This window comes from Musca vetustissima, unplaced genomic scaffold (assembly GCF_032173495.1).
Source record: "Musca vetustissima isolate MV318-11 ecotype Yass unplaced genomic scaffold, APGP_CSIRO_Mvet_v1 utg58666, whole genome shotgun sequence".
In the NCBI taxonomy this organism is placed as follows: domain Eukaryota; kingdom Metazoa; phylum Arthropoda; class Insecta; order Diptera; family Muscidae; genus Musca; species Musca vetustissima.
In genome coordinates, this window is record NW_026879709.1 from 1 (window position 1) to 26,885 (window position 26,885).

The following is a 26,885-nucleotide window of genomic DNA, read 5'->3' on the forward strand; positions in this document are numbered from 1 at the left end:
GAAAGTAGTAGTAGACGAACTGAAGGAAGGGAGGCTTGCACAGGCTAGCAGAAGGAAGTCTTTCATAGACTAGTTGAAGGGGGTCTTTTGTAGTTTAAGTTACGGAGTATTTCCTAAATGACCTGATCCTTTCCTGACGTCCTGACCTTTTATATATCAGCTGAAGCCTCGTAGTCTTTCATATATTAGCTGTAGGTTGGGAGTGTTTCGTAACTGATCTGAAGTCCAAAGAAAGTTTTTTTTATAGAGTTAGGGAGTTTTCCATATACGAGCTGGAGTTCAGGGAGTCTTTCATAGACGAGCTGAATCGCAAGTAGTTTCTTAAAGACATGTGGAACCTCAGGGATTTTTGTATTGGCGAGCTGAGATTAACGGAGTACACAAACTGTTGCTCAGGGGTCTTTTTTAGAAGAGATGAATTTTAGGTAGTATTTCCTAGAAAAAATGAAACTCAGGAAATTTTTAGTCTTTCATAGTTAAGCTGAAGCTCAGGGAGCCTTTCATAAACGACCTAGAGGAGGGAGTGTCATAGATGAACTGAAGCTCTCTTTCATAGGAGATCTGAGGCTCTCGAATTTATTACCAGAAAATTTGAGCAACAGTGAGCCTTTTATAGATGACGAACTAAAGGTATGGATTTCTTCATATACGAACTGAACCTCAGGGAGTCTTTTATAGACCTTGAGAGGCTCAAGGCGTTTATGATAGTCGAACTAAAGCCGGGAGACTATTGTAGTTGGATTTTTTCATTATTTTTTATTTCATAGGTGAACTTAGTCTCATGGAGTCTTTGCTAGAAAACTTGAGGATCAGGGAGCCTTTTACAGATGACAAGCTGAAGGTCTTAACTTCTTCATATACGAACTGGATCTCAGGGAGTCATTCATAGATCTGTAGAGGCGGAAGGGGTTTATGATAGTAGAACTAAAACTGCGAGACGTTCATAGTTGTTTTTTCATTATTTTTTAAAGCACTAATAGCCCTGAATTAGGATTACGAAGATGACAAGCTGAAGGGGTAAAGATTTATTCCTTTTTTTTTTTTTGATATTTATACTAAATTAATATATTTAAAGGACATATTGGTTATATCGATCCATATTCGATGGTACCTCCCCCACAATATGTCACATATATGAAAAAATAATAATACTCCACATAGACAGTACTTCCGTAGACATCGGTTGAGGGTATATATCTGTAGACAAGACTGACTCACATTTTTTTTTTTACTTTTTAAAAATTAATTTTTGAAGGAATAGCAGAGCAATAAGCATCAATATAATGTATTCAAGGATTTTGGAAGCAACACGTCTGGATTAAATACTATCAGACCAATAATTTTTGAACACCGCTACCACCACAACCAATATAATACCACCACCACATTATACAAAATAAACAAAGATTACCACAGTAATTTACTTTCGATGCTTAATATATACAATCCTACGAGTATATTGATACCCTTTCTACCCGTCGCACTAACACCTCCTTTACGACCACCGCCAATAAAGCAATTTTCTACTGGTGTGCACATAAATTAATCTTTACAAACATTTATTAAAAGCTTTAGTGAGCAAAGTCCGAGAACACAGAACGAGAACAACAGCAACACAAAAATGGTAATTTGTTTATCGTCCGATTACAATTTTCCGAATCGAATGTTTTTTCTTCGTTTATCCTGAAAACCAGCAAACCAAAAAAATAAGAGCTTAATTTTTATTAAAAAACAGTTTTGTTACAATTTCCGTTTCGCCAGCATCGTCATCACCAACAACATGGCCGCCAAGCCACTACCACATGGATGGACCACAAATAATTGCACAAAATTTGTAACAATTTCAATGTAACTGAGGGGGTGTTCTTTACTTCGTCCTTTACTCACTCACACCGTCTCTGCCAATTCCCTTTGTCTGACACAATTATCCAAACACACACAAATTTAAATCCGGTATAGTTCAGAATGGTCTACCTTGCTAGTGGAGAAAATATGAAAACCCGAAAGGTGGACAGCAAAGGATTACTTCTGGAGCATGAGTAAGGTTGTTATTTACCAGGCGGGTGGTTAGATATTTTCTGCAACAAATACTAACATTTATTCTCCCATTCCCCCCACACAACCAATAAATAAATGTTACTGTGCCAAAATTTAATTTCATTGCTACGCGTGAGGTTTTTGCGTTCGTTGATTCCGTTCTTAGTTAACATGAAATGAAAAAGTGAAACAAAAAATGTTTCTAAACATACCGTGTTATGTTGTGGTCCATTTAATGAATGTGTGCTGTGGTCATACCCCACTAATATATCAGGAAATTCAATGTCGACCGGTACTCTCTCTTCCGGCTAGTTGGAAATATTTGCATTGTAATATGAATATAGGGATGGCATGATGTGGATTGACTTCGCGGCAGCAAAAAATATGGTAGTTAGCAGCACCAGATTCAAGCATCTCGATATACACAAGGTCACTTGGATTTCTTCCGATCGAACAACGAGAAATCATATCGATCATGTTGTGATAGACGGAAGGCATTCATCCAGTGTTTTAGACGTCCGATCGATCCGGAGATAGCAGAAGCCTACTCCGCTCAACTTACCCAACTGCTTAACGAAAGCACCCCTTGTCCCGATAATAATATAGAAGCACAATGGCAGAGAATTGCAAACTCCCTACAAACTGCAGCAAAAGCAACACTTGGATACCAAAGACCACCATCAAGGAATCCGTGGTACGATCAGGAGTGTCGTAATGCTACTGATGTGAAAAACGCAGCGTATAGGGCAACCCTGAGGACAGGAACAGTAGCAACACGTTATGTGATGGAGATTTATCGGGAGAAAAGGAGAGAGAGGAGAAACGTATTTTCAGAAAAAAGAAGAAATAGCAAGAAAAACGTGAGCGTGAGCATATGGAGATGTACAGGAGTCAGAATGAAGCCCGAAAATTCTACCAACGGGTAAAACACAAAACTGAAGGCTTTGGTGCAGATACATCCTCCTGTAGAGATGAAAAAGGAAACCTGGTGACAGATACAGACATCGTGCTAAGGATCTGGAATGAGCATTTGGAAAAACTTCTGGTATGAAATAGTAGCAGTGAAGTGGATACCCCAGAACTAATAATAGATGACGGTATAGAGTGTATACCACCTAGCCAAGATGAAGTCAATCAGCTGAAGAATAATAAAGCAGCAGGTGCCGATGTGTTATAAGCCGAATTAATCAAGACTGGTGGTCAGATGCTGGTAAGGAGCATGCACTAGCTTATTTGTACAATTTGGCTAGAAGAATGCATGCCCAATGATTGGAACCTCAGCATTCTGTGTCCCGTGCACAAAAAATGAGACAAGACGATATGTACCAACTATAGAGGAAAAAGTCTACTTCCCATCGCATATAAAGTGCTATCCAGCGTACTGTGTGAACGACTGAAGCCAATGGCCAATACCATTATTGGACCATACCAATGTGGCTTCACTCTGCGCCAAATCCTGGAAAAAAAAACCCACGAAAAATACATCGACACATTCCACATATTCGTCGACTGTAAAGCCACATTCGACAGCCCTATCCGTTCAGAGGTGTATAAAGCCATGTCTGCGTTTGACATTCCTGCAAAATTAATTCGGCTATGCTGGATAACTTTAACTGGCACAAGATCAGCACTTAAAGTCGGAAAGGACCTCTCGGAGCACTTTAATACCGAACGAGGATTCAGACAAGGTGATAGTTTGTTACTCGACTACGCCGATGACATCGACGTAATTGGTCGAACATTGAGAGCGGTAACAGTTACCTTTGAAGAAGAAATTGTGAAGGAGTCTGACAAAGTGGCCCTGGCAGTAAACGGCGAGCTGATGGTATCAACGCGTAAGACGTCCAGTAGAATCGGACAAACTGTGGAACTTGAGAACTACAGCTTCGAAGTAGTTAACGATTTTATATACCTTGGTACAGCCATAAATAAAACGAATTACATCAGTTTTGAAATTCGGAGAAGGATTGTGATGGCCTACCGATTTTTTTATGGTCTGAACAAACAACTCAAATGCAAGGCCTCCTCCCTTCAGACCAAACCCACACTCTACAAAACGCTGATACTACCCGTGCTGTTATATATATCTGAAGCATGGGTACTTATGCGAGCAGATGAGTCAGCTCTTGGAGTTTTTGAGAGAAAAATTATCCGAAAGATCTGTGGGCCGATCTGCGTTGACGGTGAATATCGCCGTCGATTATTCGCGGACTTCTGCATTGTTAGACGTATTGAGCTGCAGCGACTATGTTGTCTAGGTTATGTTGTGGGAATGGATGAAGATGCCCCAGCCCAGAAGGCATATAAAAGCGAACCAGCTGATGGATCACGCAGAAGGGGAAGACCACGAATACGATGGAAAGATCAATTCGACGACACCATCTCGGAAAGTGGTTTTTCAAATTGGAAAAATTGCGCGAAAGACCGACGCGCCTGGAAATCTTTTCTAGTCTCGGCTTATGGAACGAAAGTTCTGTCACAAGCCAGCTAAGTATGTAAGTAAGTAGGTGAGCTAAAAAAAATTATATGTAAGAAATGAATATTCTTTAAGAAATCCACTCGGATGTTTATTCCGATTCCCTTCACAGTGGGTTGTGTTGTGATGTTCGCCTATATTCGACTTGAGAACACACAAAAAAATTAAGTTTGTGGTCCACTTCATCCCAAAATTTTAATATGTCCATCATCGAAAATTATAGGCGTTGTCTTTGACCATAACTGGAACTTCATCGAAAATTGTAAAGGGATCAGCGCCATATTTCTGCCCTCTAATGTGGTAATGGGTTACAAAATAATATATGAATACGTAAACACCTGTAAATATTTACGTGTAACTCTCACATCCGAGTACATATGACAATATAATTGGTATCAATTTAAAGGTCAACCACACCTCTTGGATATACTATCAACTTCTGGGGTCTATGTCCTTCAGGGGTAAATATATATGCCATAGAATAAAATTTTGTAATTTTTCACACAAAAGTCAAGGTCCATTTGACCCGCTAAATATTGACCGATTTTTATCAAAACTGGCATGCTTATTCTTTGCCCCGATCCCCTAATTAAAATTTCGCGATGTTGGAGACATAATTGCGGCCTCTAGAGCGACCAGAACAACCGACAAAAATTAAATATTTGGTCCATACATTCCCCCGATTATCCGATCTTTACCAAAAACAATAGGGTTCTTCATTGGTCAAAACGCTTCCTTCATGCAAAATTTCGCGAAGATTTGTCCATAACTGTGGTCTGTATCGTGTTTACAAATTATAATGGACAGACGGACACACATATCTATATCGACTCAGCTAGTCGCGATAAGACGATCGGTATACTTAATGGTGGGTGTAGGACCACTATTTTGTATCGTGTTTACAAATTATAATGGGCAGACGGACACACATGTCTAGATCGACTCAGCTAGTCGAGATAAGACGATCGGTATACTTATTGGTGGGTGTTGGACCACTATTTCGCAGCGTTACAAACTCTTGGGGCTGCACAAAGCTATAATACCCTGACAACATAGTTGTGTAGGGTATAAAAAGCCACGTCTGTTGATAGTCCTTGAAAAAATATTTAAAAGAACCCTCCTTATCTTTAAATCTACGCTTCTGGCAATACTTGACAAAATATTTTTAAAAAAATCAAAATCAAAATATTTTTAAAAAAACCTTGAAAAATATGTTTAAAATATATTTTTAAATTCAAGTTCCTTTTTCTTCCCCTTTTCTGTTGTATTTCGATGAAATTATTAAGGTTAACAAATGTCACCATCATCAGTTTCAGCTATGACGGAGAAAATTTGTCATTGATTGATGGCCGGCCATGTCTCCAGACAACAACGAAAAATAAAAAAAAATATTTTTCACAAATCTTCTAAACTCAACACCCTGCGTTGTTGGTGTTGTGTTGCGATGATCCCCATGAGCACTCGCCATTCATTTACTTTAATCAAATTACTTGTCATCAATTTTAGTTTCATCCTTTTTTCGAGGGGTGGGTTGGAATGCTATAACAAATCATTGTCATCATATTTTTGGACCAGTCGTTGCCCTAGCATTTCAGTAATTCCCAAAGCTGTTGGGTAATAATTTAAAGATTTAAGAAAGAAACAAATATGAAACAATTTCCCCCACTGAGTGAGAATAAAAACTTAAAGCCGTCGGAAGGTGACATTATAGGGACTGCTTATCGTTTCCTTTCTTGTTTTTTCATTGCCCCAGCTATTCATTTTTCCCGGCGAACTTTAAGATTTTCAGCATACCAAGGGAAAAATTGCATTTGATTGTCTAGCATGTCGTTCAATTCTCCTTCCCTCTCCTTTCCCCCCTCCCTCTTTAAATTGCAAAACTGTGTTCTAGTTTCGTTTTACAATAACGCGTAGTTGGCTACAGATGCAGCCAGTCTTCGTCGTCGTCCTCGTGGAGTGATGCTGCCATGCTTCATGCATTTTAATGATGAATTACTTAACAGCTGATGCAAATATCTTTGCTACATAGCTTGGTAGCGAACAGGGAGGTATATTCCTGACAAAGAAAGAAAGAAAATCAACTGAAAAACTTAAAATAAAGAACAAATTTCACACTTTATGAAAATTTTCATTTTTTCATTCAGTTATTATTGCTTTGGGGCTTTAGTGAAAATTCCAGTGATGAAGAAGGCGCCGAAGTCGGAGGAGTGTTACAAAAAAATGATGGCATTACCATCCGTCAGTTAACTTTTGTTAAACATTTAAAAAGTAATAAACTGCGAGCAAACGAAAGAAAGAAAAAACTCTCTCAAAGATGTTGCCGGGCTCCTAGGAGCTATTGTTGCATAATTCTAGGGGCACTCCATCATCTAACCTGACAGATTCATTTCTACCTCATCAAAATCCCAACCAAAAAAGGAGAACTGGAGCAGGGGTAGTAGTTTAATTTTTTTTTCTTTACCATGATGATGTATTAAGTACTCCCAGAATCCTTTTTCCCAAATCATTGTCATCCTCTTTTTTGAACACTCTCTCTTGCTACTTCCCTTCCTTTGTCCCTTAAAGTCATTAAAATCAACTCCGTATATTTTTAGTTCTTTTATAATGACTGTAAATGTGATTTTTATGAGCTGTTGTGATTGTGAGTGTGTGTGAGAGTGTGTAACCCCATCGCAACGTTTGTAGTTGTAAAACAAACAACTAAAGTTTAGTCCCATTAAATGTGGCAAAAAAGAATCTTATTTTTATGGGCCGGTATATTGTCATCCCCCCTTACCCCGCCTCTTCCTGCGTTATAGTGTCACACCTCAATTGGCAGCAGGGTTTTACTTACACTCCATAACGATTTATGTTTTATTTGCTCAAACGACAGAACGACAAATTATTTTTATTGCTTTACAGTATTTGCGTTAAAATCTCCATGAAAGTGGAACACAAAAACAAAAAAGAATCGCAGCCCTTGGCATGCGGAACTGCGGATTGAAAGAGTTAACCTTTTCAAAAGGGGGGATTCTTCTTTTATGTGATTTCTTTTTTTAGTAAATTTTTATTATGCTATGCATGATTTGTGGTGCAATTTACTTAATCAAATTTTAGCAAAGGGTGTAAGTATGCAAAGCTGAATGCGTTCAGCCTAAAAGTATGCATTGGTTTTTATGAAAAAGAGGAGGATCAAAAAACATTAATTGCCTGAAACTTTCTTGTAGAGATATTGGGGAATATTATAAAATGCGGATCGACTCTATTTGTGAACCACTTTATATACATTTTAAAATTTATGCAAAAACTGACATGAAATATGTCATACAGCTGACAGCTTCATTGATGTTTCAGTAGAACAATATTTTGTTCAGAAAGTATTAAAAAATTGGGATAAGTGCTGATTTGGATGTATTCAGATTGTGAGTCATCCTGTAAACCTTTATCTATATTAGGAAGAGCTTTTATAGCCATCCACCTTGGTTAGAAAATTCCCCTAGAAGTAATATGCTGCCTAAAATCGATTGACAGCTTATTGTGTAGCTCAATATTCCATATTTTTGAAAAGAACAATCAATATTATATCTAATATTCTTTTCGAATATCAGAACATATCAATATATTGTTAGGTTGGAGTCAGTTTTTATTAAAACAGCTTAAAGCATCAACAATTGTAGGAAACACGCTGTCTCAAAGACCATGGAAATTATTATTATAAGTGTTGTTTATGTGTAGTGCCTGCTTTTAGGCGTTAAACATGTGTTATCGGCTTTTGTGTGAAGGTATAACATAGGGTGTTTAGAAATTTATATTTAATGATAGTCAAGGCTCCAAAACGGTAATAAATAATTTTCTGGTGGAATGGGGAATACCTATTATGAGCTGGTGAAACATATGGAAATTGGCTATGTACACTTTGTTTAATGATTATATATTTCTGACATAATAAAGAAAATGCGAATAGTTATTACGAAAAATGGTTAAATTTATCAACTTGATTTATATACATCTTCATGCGTCTAAACCACTTGTATATTCACTCTTTCCCCTCGAATTGAGACATCGATCCAAACATGCTTTTTGCAGGATCTTGATGTGCGGGAATAAAAATAATTCATTGGGTGCCGTGCCAAGGGGTCAGGGCTGTTTTGTGGATGGCCCATCCATTTCGCCGGTCAAAGAGATGCTGCTCAATAATTACTCTTCTCTTTCTTCTTCGAAGACTTCCGGCAGGGTTTAACGCTCAGACCTTACCTTAATAGGTTCCTGAAGCGGAACCGCCGCTCTATGACCACTAATGGAAATGAATGGAATGAATGTTTTTTCGCAGTACTTCATCGACAAACATCTTTTGTCGGATTTAGCTCATGTTCGAAGACCCACAAAGTCGATTATTGATCAGAATAAAATTGCATACCTACTTAAAACCAGTTAGCGGAGCAGATCTTCCTACTTGGTCTAGGCTTGGTAAAGATAATAGTTTGTACAAAGTTTCGTTAAAATCAGATAGTCCGTTTGCATGTTATTATTAAATTAATTTTTAGCACAATTTTGCCCATTTTGTGGGGGAGGTACTAGAAGGAGTGGACCGAACTTGGAACTTAAACTAAGTTTGGAAGAAATATTAAGTTGAGCAAAGTTTGGATGAAATCGATTATTCCCTTCGAGAGTTATCGTGCGCACCAGCCACACAGACAGACGGACAACGCACGGACGGGCAGGCAGACGGACATGGCTAAATCGATACCAAATTTTCTGAAACGGATTTTGTCCAAAGAAACATGTGGTCTAAAACATTATTTCGATGCGGCACATTTTCACCGTATCAAAGTGTATATATCCTCATAAGTCCAAAGGCTGGGGGTATAAAAGGGGGATCTCTCCATTCTACCTTAAATTTATAGACCCAAACTAAAGACGTTTGACAGTGAAATAAAGCATGAAACGTGCATGAGCTGTTTAAACCAGTTTGCCTAAAAGAGAATAGCTTAAAAGTCAATCATCAAAAACATACGAATATTGAAGTCTTTTCGAAGACGGCCCTATCTAAAATCTCGTCTTGTGGCATTTAGTTTTTACGTAATAAGGAAAAATACGCAAAAAGACCAAACGGCATGTTTCGAATGTCCCAGTGATCGGCAATCCTGTCCTCCGTCGAATTGAAGGACTTTTCTTGATTTACAAAAAAAAAAACAACATTTTGTAAATTTATTTTCATTCTCATTAAGGGAACCCCACCCATTCTCGATTTTAATTTTTCAAGATTTTCAATGGGCTGGTAAATCAATAACAATGCTTGTTAAGGTTTGTAACCTTGCACATATATATTTGAAGATTTAAAAAGGAAAACATAATTTACAAAAATTTTTGTTTTTGCTTTGTTGTTGTTTTTTGTAATTAAAGAACAGTCTTTATTTTTGATGGCGGGCATGATAACTCCTCACTGGAACATCGGAATCCGAAAATTCCAACGGTGTTAGAAAGAGTACATGTCTGGCTCTCGTACGAACTAGGATTATTGGCTTTTCTCTAAAATAAACAAAATGACGGACCTTTAAAAATATTTTTGGAAAATCGCCGAATTTTGACCAAAAACCAAGTTAAAAAAAAGGAAGATCTTCACCGATTGGCTTTATCCTAGTTCATACGATAGCTATACACTCACAGAGAAACGTGTAAAAATTTAAAGTCGATTGGGTTATTAGTTTTTTAGTTATCGTGCCCCCCATTCGCAAAAGAGAAAAACGCTTTTAAAGTTTGAGAAGCCCTTTAGCCGTCACTTGATGAAATAATAAATCGGCTATATATTCAAGAGTTCTTGAGATTTTCACTTGAAGTTTTGTAGAGACATTCTTGAATTAGTGTAGAATCGAATTATATCAAAAAAAAATTTGACCCCGAGAATGGGGGGGGGGGGTCCCCTTAAGTCTTCATTACATGTATGCAAAGTTACAAGTCTTTAACATAATGTATGCTCATTTGTCACACATTTGAAAATCGTCGAAATTCGAAATTGAGAATGGTGGTCGCCTTAAACAATCCTCCGTTGATTTAACTGAATATAGGTCACCTCAAAAATAACCTACATTTGGAACAAGCGGATTTGTCCTTTGGTTTTTTTTTAAATTGGGGATATTTACAAGGTCTTACATCCCCAAACGTAAGTTTAGGAAAAGTGAGTTATGGCCATTGTTTTTCTTTTTTTTTGAGTTTTCCAATTTAAATTTTTTTCTAAAAATGACCCATTAGGACAATAGATTTGTTTTGGTTTGGACGACAATATAATTTATAATTACAAAGATATTTTTGAAAATGTTATTAAAAATTCAACAATAATTTAAAGTATACTTTTAAAATGAACAGTAATTTGAAGCCTACTTTAAGGAGTCTCATCATGGTTAGTTATACAATTTTTATATGTTTTGTGTCCATTCATATCTGTCATTTTCATGTCATTATTTCCATATTCCGTTCCATTTTTTATTTGCCAATAAATTTTTACTTTTCCAAAACTTATTGATAAACATAAATCAATCGTTTCGCATTTCCTTAGACACATTAGATGATATGCCATTTATATGGCCGTTGAAAAATGACTTGTTGTGACATATTCGTTGACAGTACAATTTGTTAGAATTCAAATTTATTGGCAATATACAAATATTCGAATTCCATAAATGCCTTGTTAAAATTATTGGCTAAGAAAAACTGCGTCAAAAGGAAACTAAAGAAATATTATTTTCATTCAAAAATTACAATAGAGGGAAATTTATTTAGTATAACGCATTTTCGTTGCCACATTCGTAGCCAGCGTGGAAAAAATCACATAAATTATGCTTAAAACAAATTAAATTGGCCAAAAATTCCAATGCTGTATTCGGAAATTTTTGTTTGATTTATTGTCAAAGTTTCAACTACAATAACATACTAGCGTAAATGTATGTACTATTCATCTGCTCGTATTGTGCGTGCTTAATCACGTTAAATATGAATTATTATCACTAAAATAAACACTCTCCGAACCGTTGAAAAGAACGAATAAAGAAACAAAAAAAAAAAAAATCGAAAACAAAAATAAAAACTGAAAACACCGCGAACAAAATTCATTCGGGCGCCATTTTTTTGGATGTGTCGAACAGCGTGTTATTTGTTTGAGTACAGTGGCAATGTTTGTTAAAACTACTTTCTTTGCTTCACTTAGATATTCTTCAAAAATAGACCAATAATTTTTCACAGGTCCCAACACAATATTGAAATTTAAAAACAAAATCCTAACAACGGTATAGGATACCTATACACAATTTACGATGTTGTCGGGAATAGTATAAGATTCGCTACATTATCCAAAGTATCACAAGAATTCTGTATTAAAAATAATGCTTAACTTAACCGTATAATTTTTGCGGTCACGCTGGTCATGTCTGAAATTTCGAAGAAAACGCGAAAAATTTTGTCGACAGAAATATAACCTCAGCCTTGATATGTGAATACTAAATACCTTTAACCAGACTTTTGTGCGCTATTTTGTTTACAGAGGTTATCGAAATCACTGTCTAGTATGTAGGTGAATAAATTTTTTATTGAATTTATAATTTTATAAAATTTCGACAGTTTGTGGAGGAGGTACTAGAAGAAATTTTGGAACAACTCTAGTTTAGTAAAAACGATGAAATTTTTCTCAAATTTTTTCTAGAGGTAGGTATTTTTACCCTAATTATGGGGATATCTTTTTTTCTTGGGGGACGTACCAGGTTACCCGGTTATTTGACCCGTAAGTTCGGGTACGGGTACCCGGTTATATCCGGTTCTACGGATCCGGTTAATATAAAATGGTTAATAAAATCATTTTAAATGTTATAAAAATATTAGTGGTAATATGATGGGGTTATCTCAAACCATTTTGGAGATATAGTCAAAGAACTGGTCCCCGATTTTTTAGAAAAACTCCCTAAAAGTCGAACTTGGGTCCATTATAGTCCCCCTCCAAAGGTATTTTTATAACCTTTAAAATGATACCCATATTATATTAACCGGATCCGTAGAATCGGATATAACCCGTACCTGAACTTCCGGGTCAAATAACCGGGTAACGGGTACGTCCCTCAAGAAAAAAAAAATATCCCCATAATTAGGGTAAAAATACATACCTCTGGAAAAAATGTCAGAAAAATCTGATCGTTTTTATTAAACTAGAGTTAAGCCGAAATTTTGCTGTAAATCTCAGCTTCGGATTTAATACAGATTTGGTAAAAATAGTACGTTGTGCAAGAAATAAATCCAATCAGATACACCGTTATCATCATATGACATTTAGATATTTTTAAAATCTTGAACCTTTATGGGAGAAAATACCAGAAGGAGTGGGGCTACATTTTCTGACTTGGTCTAGTTTTGATAAAAATATTGTGATGCTTACAGTTTGGACTCTCCACTGAATTTAAAAATTGGTAAAAATAGACACTTTATTCGGAAGACACCAGACCGATTAGTACCATCTTCGTACATGATTTAGGTTAGAGAAAAATATTACGATATGCAAAGTTTGTATGAAATCGGCCACTGCCTTCGAAAGCCTGAAACGGATTTAGCCCTATGATGAGACACATGTCCATCGTAGAAAGTTAGTTAAATGGCTGAGTATACAAAAAACTGACTAAGATGATGTTGGACTGCAAATCTTGGATAATGATGCTACGATTCCGACTTCAAACTACAGTCGAGTACACTTATAACGAACACCAATTATAACGAATTTTCTTCACAAAAAATCTCAAGTTCATACAAGGAAAAGAGAAGCAGCTACGATATGGTCAAAAAGGACACAAACATTATATATATTTTTCTGCTAATTATTGGTTTTGTCTTACCGAACTTTATAACGAACTTCGTCTATAACAAATTAATTGCTTTGGTCCTTACTAGTTCGCTATAACCGTACTTTACTGTATTACAAAATATTTACACCACTTACTAGGACAGTCAACGTCATTTTCGGTTAACATAGCCTTATTGGCAGGCTAAATATACCTCCGGTCAGATTGATTAAAATCATACAAACGTCCACCGAATAAAATGCGCAACGTTTCTGGAGAAATTCGATATTGCGAAGCTTTCGAAGAGAATTCTCTTGCATTGCACTTCGAATTGTGGGTTCGTGGACAATAAAATATTTGAATGAGTTATCAAATGAATTCTTTGAAGATATCGGTCTACGGCTGATTTAAGTCCGAAACATCCAGCCAGAATCCTTGATGGCGACCTAAAAATACTGTATTCGACGGAGAACACTTGTATGATGGAAATCCCAAACGACAATGTACATTCATAATATTCACCCCTATTCTGTATGTCGTCGATTCAAAACGATGTCATAAAGAGTCGTCTTTTGCAAATTGGTATTCCCTATGTCGTTGTCGACATTTATAGATAACTATTGAAACATGTTTGGTGTTCCCTAACAATGTGTGACGACGATGGAGGGACACGAATAAATCGACTCAAAAAGTAATTCTATGTATATACGAAAAATAACTATGGGTCTACCTTGTTTCCTTAAACACACCAAGACATAATGCCCTGTTCCATAGTGCGGTGAAGGATACACAACGTTTCCTGAAGAAATCGATATATCCAGAGTCTCGAAGAGTTCGGCTGCAGTCCCTTTCTAACTAAGTTCTCAAGATATTCCATGAAGATAACGGTCTACGGCTGATTCCTATCTGAGAAATCCACTCGAACCTTGACGGCGGCCCAAACAACTTGTATTTGCCGGAACATACTCTAATGGAGGACATTCGAGCTATCGAAATAATCAATAAAAATCCTCAATTTCTGAAAGGATTCCCCACCCAGACAGAACTCTAACCAATATGTAGCCTCATTTGAGACCTGTCTTAACCGCGAACCTATGTTTATGTCTATACAGTGGGATATTTTATGTGCAATTTACTCAAAATACAAATGTTCGCAAATTTTCTATGTCTGAAATTATTTTTGACTGAAATGCATTTAAAGCCTCAAAGTACTGCCTGATCACGGACATAGTTGTCATCATCTATATTACTAGCTGTAGACTAATACATTGCGAATGTCATAGTAGGAGATCACCTCCACCCATACCATCAGATCAACTCAATCCAAGTGTCCCACATATACCTTGGCTGCAATCAACTCACCTTGCAATCATCCTGAATCTTAAAAAAAGAAGAAGAAAATACAGAAAAATTTCAATACATTTTATATATCCTCCACAGTAAGATCAAAATATTTAACTGAGACCCGAAAAATCGTTTGAAATTCTAAGACCATCTCTTTAGATCACGATAGACATCGAAACTTGATATGTTTTACAGGCTCCGCCCTATTTTCGGAATTTTAAATTTTAGCCTCATTTTCCGATAGAATTGGCTGCAATTTAGCATTTCATGCCTTAAGGGAACCCCATTCTTGGCGTCAATTTTTTTTGATTTAATTCGATTCTACACTAATTCTAGAATGTCTCTACAAAAATTCAAGTGAAAATCTCAAGAACTCTTGAATATATTGTCAGCATCAAGTGACGGCTAAAGGGCTTCTCAAACTTTAATCGCGTTTTTCTCTTTTGCGAATGGCGGGCACGATAACTCAAAAACTAATGACCCAATCGATTCCAAATTTTTACACGTTTCTCTGTGAGTGTATAGCTATTGTATGAACTAGGATAAAGCCAATCCGTGAAGATCTTCCTTATTTTTAACTTGGTTTTTGATAAAAAATCGGCGATTTTCCAAAAATATTTTTTCAAAGGTCCGCCATTTTATTATTTTTGAGCGACAGAGACATATACTCTTTCTAACACCGTTGGAATTTTTGGATTCCGATGTTCCAGTGAGGAGTTATCATGCCCGCCATCAAAAATAAGGGCTTTTCTTTAATTACAAAAAACAACAACAAAGCAATAACAAAAATTTTTTGTAAATTATTTTTCTTCTCTTTTAAATCTTCAAATATATATGTGCAAAGTTACAAACCTTAACAAGCATTGGTATTTATTTACCAGCCCATTGAAAATCTGGAAAAATTAAAATCGAGAACGGTTGGGGTTCCCTTAAGGGAAAATGTTCAGTATAAGTTCTTATTTGAAATAGCCCCATTTAAATAGTAACCCACACTTTTAAGGGCTGTATTTCACTCCCTAACGAAACTCATCTCCAAATTCAGATCACCTGCTATAGTAATTGGAATATACTTTTGTATATATATCCGCCACCATAACATGTTATTTCGTATGTAACACTTCAAAATATTTGACAGAGGCCGTAGTATACGTGATCGTTTAGAATTTGAAGCCAATCTCATTCATTGATATTCGTCCTATACTGTGGGATATTGAAAATAGTACATATAAGTCAATGTTCTGAAATATACCACATATTACGGAACCGCCACCTTTTCGGAATTTCCAGGACTGTATCCGATTTTTCCAATCGAAGTGACTTCAAATTGGCATTTCATGCTTATAAAAGAATTGTGCGGTACAGGTCCTTATTTTGGCATAACCATCATTTAAAAAATAATCCCTATTTTTAAGTATTTTAGAGGTCCTAAGATTTATGGGACCGATAAGGTTATAATTTTGTGCACCTGAAGATGTGTGAGTCATTTTATCTTCAGGTACTCCAAATTATGAGCTTATCGATTAGATAGGGTGCATATATATAACCATACTCCCATATAGGACACCATTTTTTAGTTTCGTGAAGAAAGCATGCCCATCTTCTAATAGATGTGTCTTTAACTCGACTATTTTGATTCATAGGACAATGTGCGGTCGCCAGTTCAAAATATGAACACGTTTTGTATTCGTCATTTCGGGCTCTTAATAGGCAAAATACTTTTAATTTCGTGATCTCAAATGGTAAACTAGCTCCTCCCCAGATTTTAATGACAAAAAAATGGATATTCTTTAACGGTTCCGCCTATTTTAAAGACAACATAACTTTCTTCAAGTAAGTTTATTTACATATTGTCATTGTTTTTTTTTCAATATGTTAAAATATATGTAATTGATTTTGATTGTCTTTCCAACCAATGTGAGATTGCTAATACAACAAAGAAAAATGGATATTCTTTAACGGTTCCGCCTATTTTCGATATTTTGATTGTCTTTCCAACCAATGTGAGATTGCGGGTCTCTGAAATAAATGCTACCAATCTGGGTTATTATCCGATAATAATTACTATCTGATAATATGATTCCCCGAAGCCCACTGTAATTTCATGCATATCCAACAATCAAAAAATTCCACCACAACAATTTTAATTCAAAACCTCACACACTTGTTCGTATAAACCATATGCATGGCAGACTGTGAGTGTGTGAAAAATGACAATGAAAAATAAAATAAAGACCACAACCACCACAGACAAAGAAAAACGCGAAACTATGACAAATTAAAAGACAAAAATATTTAATGCCAGTACAACGACAACAACAACAGCCGACCAACCATAGTAACTCAACAACAGAGGTTTGTAATAAAATAGTTTGTCGTTACAATAGCAACATCGGTGGTAAAGATTGCAACAAACGAGAGAGATAGAAATTGTGGAGAATTATATTTTCGAGGAGGTGTTAGTTTGGTTGTCAAATATCAGTTACGCAACTACTCCCACAACAGGACATGGGACAAACAAATATACATAAATATTAAATATGCAAAAGATATGTCTTTTGGTTTAGCAATGGACGGTCGTCGTTCGATGCGGAGGCAATGGCGTTGGGTGTGTGACACTCCCAAATGGTCAAGAAAGGAACCAACCAACAGAGTCATAAAACAAAAACAGGAACCTTAATGCCATAGGGACACGAAAAGTAAATGGCAATTTCAACATAAAAGTAAGCACACTCACATACACACACACCCATAGTTACATATCATCCACAACAACATTAGCAATATTCATCCCCCCCTCCACTTGGAAAAAATCGTAATAGTAATGGCAATATTTCAGTTTTGGTTTTTGGTCCTTGATTGTGGCTGCTGCTGTTGTTATGCGACAACGACAGGATGGCTGGCTGACTGGCCATCTCCTGTTGGGTTGGTACGACCTCATGGTAGCCTTGGTTATGTTTTTAAGGACAACATAAATAAAATTTATTTGTTTATGTTTATTTCTTTGTGTGTGAGTGTGTGTGTGTTTTTGTAATTGATGTTGTTTTTGGGTGTTTTTGCGACACCACCATTGTCTAGTAATTTTAACAGAACGAAGTGTAAAGCTATAACCCAACCATAAATACCCATTTCAAGTGCATTTATGAACCGAATAAGGCTTTACACACACACACACACAAATACCCACAGTAACTATTCCACTTGAATTTTCGCACTTACATAAGAGTATGGCTGGCTAGCTGGCCAGTGGGCATATGTGTTGCAACTGCTGCGGCCGGTTGTTATCTCCTACTCAGTGGGACATCCTCCTGTAATAAGTTTTATTATTATCGCTGTTGTTGTTGCTGTTATTTTTAGGCATTATTGGTCAGTGTAAGTGCAATACACGAGTCTGCAAAGGTGATTGATGATTGTGTCGGTGTGGTCGTCGCCATGGTGTCTGCAATGATATGAGGCGATGATGGAGATTTGAACTTGTGTTTGGGCTTTACTCGTATTTAATATTGAAGACATTTTTTTGTAATTGTTCACGTAGCGAACATGGTTTTTAAATAATAAAGATGGTGAATGTCTTGCTGTGGGTCTCTTGTTTAGCACAAACAACCAACGTCGAACAACTCATTCTCTCCGCGAAACATTTGGTCCTTCGAGTCTATTTTTTTAAAAGAACCCGCGAATAAATAATAAAATATAAAAATGGGAAAAATTGAAAATACCATCGAACAACAAAGAGACATCTACTACAAATTTATAGAAATTAGAAACCAGCTAGGCGAGCCTATTCGCAGTTGTAAATTGCCGGGAATAAGAAATAAGTTTGAGAAAAACCACGCGTTTCTGATGGCGCAGTCAGTTATACGAGGTGATTTTTTGAGAAAAACGTTTTTGCGGAAACTCAAAAATTGGTGGAGGAGATTAAAATATTGATCCATAAGCATAAAAATGCGGAAGCAGAAACATCAGAAATGCAGTCTGGAGGAGAAAGCTGACGCAGAGCTTAAACCAATAGCGGTAGAAAGCAGGGAGCATCATTTCCGTAGCAGAGAAGAAGAAGGAGATGCAGTGTAAGTACGAGGCAGTACATTGCAAACCTTCAAAATGCTGAGTCCAAAGGAGGCTGTGGCAAGGAACAAGGCGGTGAATGCACCGGCCGAAGAGGAGAGAAGGCTTTCAAACTTTATATGGTTTAAGATCCACACATTTGAAAGAAGTCTCAAGGAAATGAGATTTGAAATTAATATGGATTTGTTGGAGTGTTTGGTGGACGTCTGGGACAAGCAAAGTGCAATTCTAGAAGGCGCTTGGCTTCATGTTTGGATTTTCTATCCGGAGAAAAGAGATATTCTGGAAAAAATTAAAGAACTGAATAAACGATTTGAAATAGCCAGAGAGAAGCTATTTCAAAAGATGCGGAAGAGATTTCTAGAAGATGTCAAGCCTGAGAAGTGTGAGCCGCCAGTTGATAATTATGTTGCGGAGATGAAGCAGGCGGAAATGACGATGAATTGACAAAACAATATTATAGGGTATGTAAGCAAAGGCCGTTAGTTGCAGATGTCCCTATCAGGAATATTGCGGATATAAATCGTGAAACTGCGGGCGGGAAAATGAAGGCCGAGGACAAATGTGACGTTCATCGTAAGAAGGAAGTGGTGGTTATGACGAAGCTTGTCGATGATACCGCCAATAAGACGAAGATAGCAGCCGAAGATTCGGAGCCGCCAACAAAAAGCGGTTACATTGCTAATATGAAGAGGTTTGTGGATGTGCCGCCCTGGAAGATAATGAAGACGGTCAACCGTAGCGAGCAGTTGATGGAAGATGTGGCCGGTAGGAAGATGAAGCCGGCGGAAAATGGCGCTGAACCCACAACAAAATGTGATAGTGGTGATAAGCAGGGACCGCTGGTTACGGAGGTTCCGGTCAGGAAGATTGTCGACATAAATCATTGAACGTTAAATGGTGCACCACGGAATAAAGAGGACGTTCTGCCGAAGAGAACGGAATAAAGAGGACGTTCTGCCGAAGAGAACGGAATAAACAGGACGTTCTGCCGAAGAGAACGAATTGGGTGCCAGGAAAGATGGTGAAGCAGAAGGGGTAGGTTTTCCCACCAAAATGAAGTCTGCGGTCAGAAGCGGGAACAAGCTGGTTGGAAAGATGGCGGTGGTATCTAGAGGCGATCACCTATCTGTTTTTTAATTTCTTTATAATTACATTTTTGATATTTTATATTCATTTTCTGGCCCGCATGATGTTCACGTAGCGAACATGGTTTTTAAATAATAAAGATGGTGCTGTGGGTCTCTTGTGTAGCACAAACAACCGACGTCGAACAACTCATTCTCTCCGCGAAACAGAAATTTTGAATTGAAATCTTAAACATGTATCTAACAAGTTTAGCGGAGGTCTTTGGAATTACATACAGGTTTATTTATTCAGTTTATATAAGGTATATGTTTTTATTAAAAAAAATTTCGGATTTATGTTTTAGTTTTCAATTCGATTCAAATTTAATTTACAAATTTATAAAATATTGACCCTTTGTGGGGAGCTACCAGAAGAAGAGAGCCGACTGGTCCCACTTTGGACTTGATTAAGACTTGGTAACGACAATAGATTGTACAGAATGTTTGTTCAAATCGGACATTCCACTCGCAGAATATTGGATTTATAAATATTTACAATTTTGACCGCTTGTGGGGGAGGTACATGTAGGAGTTGATCAGTGGGTTCCATCTTCGGACTTGGTCTAGGATTGGTAAATATAATTGGTTGTAAAAAGTTTGTTTCAAATCGGATAGTCCGTTCGCATAATATTACAAAATTATTTTTTTTTACAATTTTGACCAGAGGTAGTGGACCGATATTCCCCATCATCGAACATGAACTAAGTTTGGAAGAAATATTAGCAGGATGTGCAAAAACAGACAGACCAAACAAACATAGGTGTCTAAAGCCAGTATTTCGATGAGTCATCATTTTGCGTATCAAAGTGAATATACCCTAATTGGTCATAAGGCTGAGGATACAAAAATATGTCCGAATAATAATTTTAGTTCGGAATGCAAATGTAGGTTCATTGTTTTTGTAGCAAATGTAAAACAAGAAATTGAATCAATCTCTATTGTGAAGTTCTGTATGATCGGCATTCAAATTCAGAGAGGCATATGGGGTGTGTCAACAGGAAATTTTGAGACAATTTAATGGACTTAGCTGGGCAGTTAGATAGTGCAACGTACATATAATCCACATGCTGGTAATTGTGCATGGTATCGCGACATTAGATAATTCGTACTCGTAGGAGTTAAGGTCGTTACATAATCTTGTTCCTATAACTTACTGATCCTCATTACCCACAGATACTGGTCCACATTACCCGCCAAGTTATTTTTATTCGCAGTTTAGAGTTTTTTTTTAATATAATGCCTGTGTATGTCCTGTTCATCTAGAAATACACCAAAGTGTTTCTGTCACTTTTCTTCTGCTGCTATTGATGGTATGATAATTTCCGAGTATATTATACATACTAGCTGAGTGATAGACCTGTTCATCTAGAAATACACCCAAGTACCTCTGTCTCTTTTTATACCCTTCACACCGCTGTGGTAATGGATATTACGTATTTGTGCATATTTTTGCAACGGGCGAAAGTCATAGAGATAGACCCATGGTTACTTTTAAAATATGAATCGAATTACTTTCTGAGTTGATTTATGCATGTCCGTCCGTCCATTTATATTTGTGAGCAAAGTACAGGTCGCATTTATGATCCGATTTGGATGAAATTTTGCGCAGGTCACTTATTTGGACGAAGGTCGAACTCTATTAAAATTGGAGACAATCGGTTCAGATTTATATATGGCTCCCATATATATAGTTTCGTCCGATTTATGTAAATGGTACACCGAACTCCCAATATGGGTCCGATTGAGACAAAATTTTGCGCACTATACTGAATTAGGTCTAAATTGATGTATGCGAAATTTTGTTGGAATCGGTCCAGATTTGTATATAGCTCCCATACATAGTTTCGTCCGATTTTATGTAGATGAATAAGCACCATACTGCCAATATTTGTCCGATTGAAAGAAAATGTAGCATAGCGTATTGAAATGACTGCAGATTGACGTACGTGAAGTTTTGTTGAAATCGGTTCAGATTTAGTTCAGATATATAGTTTCGTTCGATTTTATGTAACTTGAGCACCATACTATATAATAACCTCGTCCTCGTTTCGACCGATTTTATGTAGATGAAGAAGCACCATACTGCCAATATCTGTCCGATTGAAACAAAATGTAGCATAGCGTATTGAAATGATTGCAGGTTGACGTACGTGAAGTTTTGTTGAAATCGGTTCAGATTTAGTTCAGATATATAGTTTCGTCCGATTTTATCTAACTGGAGCACCATACTATATAATAACCTCGTCCGACTTTTGAATTTTCCTTATTGGGTAGATGATTAAGATCTGTCTTGTCGTGTCTGGTTGGGTGAAGTCTGTCCTTATTGTTGCTTTGATGACGATGCGTATGTTCTTCGCAAACTTATGTAGATTTAGGGACCACACTTTATGCCATCAGGTTGTTGTGGAATCTTAGAAAGCAAGAGATTTAACAGTTTCCGATAAATCCCCCATTTGGGGAATACTTTGTTTCACTCTACGGGTGTTCAATTTTTTGACTTCCACATATGACTGGCGTCCACACATATAATTGATGATCTAAAGTTTTAATATTTTGAGCTATTCGAATGAACTACTTTCCCCAATGAGAGGAGTATCGCCTCAAATATCGTTGGCAGAACACAAATCGGCTTGTTTGATTCACCTCTGCTTTCCACGCCTCGTTAGCCAGGATTACACAGCCTACTCTCCAGGCTTCAAGAAATATGTGGGTACTCGACTAATTGAGGGCAGATTAAAATGCAACCGGTGAGACTATGTCATCTAGTTGTTTAACCAGTATCATATATATTCCATCCGGGCACAGCGTATAACTCCTATACCAGTACTCTTGTCTCTGGTTTAATCCGGAAAAACATCGAAAATGCACTCGTTCCACACATCCACCAAAACTGACCGAAAGTAAGAGTTATTTCTTGTTATAATGTTCTTTGAGTCAATCCGATGCATAAATTGCTGCTCGTCTGTCTAGATCTCATATAGGTCTCACTTCAATATTTAAGATAGAGTTTTGAAATTTCCCCACATACATTATATATATTATGTATATGGATCTAAGTTTTAAAATTAATTAAACGATACTTTTTTAGTGACATTTTGCCAACCGAAGGGAATTTAAGGGAACCCCCCCCCCATTCTCGATTTTAATTTTTCAAGATTTTCAATGGACTGGTAAATCAATACCAATGCTTGTTAAGGTTTGTAACTTATATATTTTTATATATTTATATTTATTAATAGATTTATTAATATTACAGTTACAAAAAAAAGTAAATGTATTGTACAAAATTAAATCTATAATACAATTGGCTAGCTTTATGCTGTAAGCCATTTAAAATTATATAATTTTCACCCAAAAAATATTTATGTAATTAGTATTCAATAGTTGAATTCATTTAATATTAAATTTCTATATCTTATACAAATTTCTAAATACTTATACAGCGATTCGAAATTAGAGCCATTTAATATCATACACACCTCACTTAAAGTAAGACAAACCTTTCCAAAATATGCCATTCTGTATTGATTGTATATCGGGCAAATGCCAATAAAGTGAAAAGTGTTTTCCTCTACGTTCAAGTTGCACATTGAGCAAATGGTATCAGTATTTCTAAAACAGCTAGCGTTTAATTTCAGTAGACCACCTCTAGCTTTTATGACTAAGCTAGCCGCTCGCGCAGATAGTTTATCTGTTAGGCTTGATATTCGATCATATTGCAGATGGGCATATAGATCGTGATGTTGAGAAAATGAGGCTTCTGTGAAGAATGTTTGACGTTCTTTCGCGACCAATGCAGACAGTATTTCCTTCCATAAGTGACACATAGGGACATTGTTCGCTGGAGGAGAGTAGTTTAGTGATAAACAAAGGTTGGACCAGTCTTTGGCCCAACTTATATCGCGGCGTAAAATTTCTTCGGCTAAAATTCGTGGTAGTCTTAGGGGGTTAAGGCGTAATATTTTATTAACATAACAGAAATGCAATTTTAGTGAAGTAACATAAAGAGTATTCCAACCTGTTTCAATATAAAGCAAGTAGTTCGGAGTGTTTTCAGGTAAAAATAATACTCTTTTAATAAAAAAGCGAAACAGTTTTTCCATATCATCGTTTCTTTTATATCCCCAAACTTGTGCAGCGTATAGCATTATTGATTTTGAACAAGCATCAAATATTTTTAATTTGCTTTTACGTGATATCTCTTTGTTGGATAGATATTTTGACCATGTAGAGTTTATAGCTATTTTGGAGGCAGAGAGCTTGTTTTTTATATGCTTATTGAAAGATAAGTTATAGGACAAATCAACTCCCAGGTATTTATAATTATTCACAATTTCAATATCCTGATTGTCAAAATGCCAATTAAGGTCTCTTGAAATTCTCGGACCTTTTCTGAAGACAACTATTTTTGATTTTGCGAGGTTGACCTTAAGGCTCCACCTGAGGCAATAATCACATAGTACGTCAATCATTTCCTGTAGTCCTTGTGGCGTATTTGATAATATGACAATATCATCAGCATAGAGTAAGATTTTTATGTTGGTATTTGCAACATAAAGTCCGCCTGGAAGAATATCGTGTAGATCATTTAGGTATAGTGAAAATAACATTGGACTGAGGATACATCCCTGCTTTACACCCGAATCTACAGGGAAGAAACTGGAGTAAGTATTTCCGTCCCATACTCTACTTACAGAACATTCATACATTGCTTGTAAAATTCTTAAAATTTTTGATGAAAGACCCATGGTAGACAATTTATAAAATAAACTGTTCCTTGGAATGAGGTCAAATGCCGACGAAAAGTCCACAAAAAAAGCATATGTATGTTTGTATGTTTGGTTGTTTAATGAGACAATATTGGTTAGATTAAATATATTATCAACCGTAGAGTACTCTTTTCTGAAACCAGCCTGAAATTCGTTTAAAATGTTATTTCTAGACACCCAGTGTATTAGTCGGTTCAGAATGATATTACAAAATACTTTACATAATGTATTTATGAGAGACAAGCCCCTATAATTCGTAACAACGTTCTTGTCACCTTTTTTGTGCAATGGAATTAGAATGGACCTCTTGAATGATGATGGTATATCCTCATGTAGAAATATGTGATTGTAAAGTGACAGCATGTAATTGTGTAAACAAGGAGGACCATATTTGTAGAACTCATATGGGATTCCATCATCTCCAGGTGATTTGCTAAGTTTTAGCTTTTTTAAAACAGTGTTAAGCTCGCATAATTCGAAAGGGGAGTCCAAGAAAGGATCGAACCAAGGAGGCATACACCAACTAATTTTTTGGTCGTGACTATCCAACAGTAATACGCTAAAATGCTTCACAAAATCATCCGCCCTGAGATCACCTATATCAGAAATGCTACGATCTTTTAATGAGTTGGACAATTGCCACCAGTCTTTGCTACATGTTACATATTGCAGTTTCCTTAAATTATTGTTGTAGTATTTCATTTTGTTTTGTTTGCACACATTTTGAAAGTTTACACGGGAGCTGTAATATCTATGTCTATTTTCTATCGAATGATTACTCCTATATTCTTTTAAATGTTTGCGCATAACAGTCCTGAAACGGTAACACCGCCAGTCGAACCATTTTTGTCTTGGTACAAAGTATTTTTTCTTGGGCATTTTTACATTTGCAGATTTTATATTGGCAATAACTACATTGACCATTTCATCGACTGAGATCTCATTCAGAATGGAGGTATTACATAATCGATTGGAGAGATTTTCTTGGTAACTCTGACAATGGCTATTTTTCCAATAGAGTCTATCTAAAACATTTTGAGTGTCTATATTCAACCTGACTGAGGAAATCTTCATTTCAAGGTACAAAGGCATATGGTCGGAGAAAGGTTCTGATGCAATTTGAAATTTATTGACATAAGTAAGGAAGTTTGACGAAACAAAGCAATAGTCTATAACCGAGCTTCCCATAACACCACAAAAACTGAAATCGCCAAAATCATCACCGGTTGTCCTGCCGTTAAGAACAATGCCCCCAATATCTTCAATAATGTTTAAAAGTTTCCTCCCTTGTGAGTTAATTGTTTTGTCTTTGGAATTTCTCTTACTATTAAAATTAGGAAAATCGCGTAGAAGATTTCTTTCCAATATTTGTTCTTCGCCAATACGAGCGTTAAAATCACCAATGATGCAGAAATTTGTAGGGTTTACATTCTGCAAGAAGGTGCGAAATTTTTCAGCCTCATTTTTCCAATCAGTACAGCTTAAATATTTTGGAATAAAATGAACTTTATTTCCGTTAAAATTGGCAGATAAGATTATTTCATCCTGGATGTTTATGAATTTAAGATTGAATTTATTCTGGATAACTTTTTTAAAGCCGTACAGACAACCCCCGCGAGCTCGACCAGCGTTATTCACTTTTTTGGCATCAACCCATTGGATACAATAGTTTCGAAAGTAAGATGAAAATTGGGAACGTTTATTGTGTACCACATGAGTTTCAAATAGGAAAAAAATTTCAAAATTGTTTAAATATGTTATAAAATTGCCGAAATTTAAGGAGTTATTGAGATTTGCTACGTTGTATGATAATAAATCGCATTTATCAAATTGCTATTGTGTAAAATTATTGGTTTTTTTTAATCTTAGAATTAGAGTGTAAAACGTTGTAATCGCTATTACAGTCGGCCAAAATATCGGATAAGATTTTTGCATCTAACTCAGAAGAAGCCAATAGGTTGCCATTTGACCAGGAGTACCTCTTATCATTTATGAATACACAGAATTCACCCAAACGTACTTTATATTCATTCTTATGCGCCAAGGATTTGGCAAAACGACGAAGATTGTAACGTGTATTCAATTCATCAGGGGTATAGTCTTTGTGTACATATATTTGTTGCTCCATTAATTTTCCTTTTGCAGATAAAACGGTATGGACATCGGTATATGTGTCAAGAGTAAATATAAATGTTTTTCCAGATGATAGCATTCTGGTATGAGAAACGTTCATGTCAACACCAATCATGTTTTTACAAACGTCCACAAATCTATTTTTACC